Here is a 280-nt window from a genome sequence, read left to right as displayed (position 1 = left end):
TCGGTCGCCCTGCTCTCTAAATAAATCTAAATCAGCTGTTGAAAAACACATATCAGATGATCAAAAGTGATTTGGTTGTTTTCTCAGTTTAATTATACGGGTTACAGACAAAATATTTATTTAAAGGACCAGTATGTATGATTTAGTGGTTTCTAGTGGTGAAGTTGCAGATTACAAATCCCTTGTGTCACCCTCCCGTTCCAATTGTCAAGGTGGAACTACAGTAGACGGTCCGGTCTGGCTGGACTACTGTAGAGACATAGCGGACTCCTTAGAAGAG

General features: G+C 40.4%; 1 protein-coding gene across 1 annotated transcript in view; it reads left to right on the top strand.

Moving 5' to 3' along the window:
* LOC118339723 (fibroblast growth factor 14-like) overlaps positions 1-280 on the top strand; it is a 27,313-nt gene that overhangs the window by 800 nt on the left and 26,233 nt on the right. The window lies entirely within an intron of this gene.

This window comes from Morone saxatilis, unplaced genomic scaffold, assembly GCF_004916995.1.
Source record: "Morone saxatilis isolate NCDOM2014 unplaced genomic scaffold, NCSU_SB_2.0 Contig6, whole genome shotgun sequence".
Taxonomy (NCBI): domain Eukaryota; kingdom Metazoa; phylum Chordata; class Actinopteri; family Moronidae; genus Morone; species Morone saxatilis.
The sequence above is the reverse complement of the archived record's forward strand: the minus strand, read 5'-3'. Positions and strand labels throughout refer to the sequence as shown.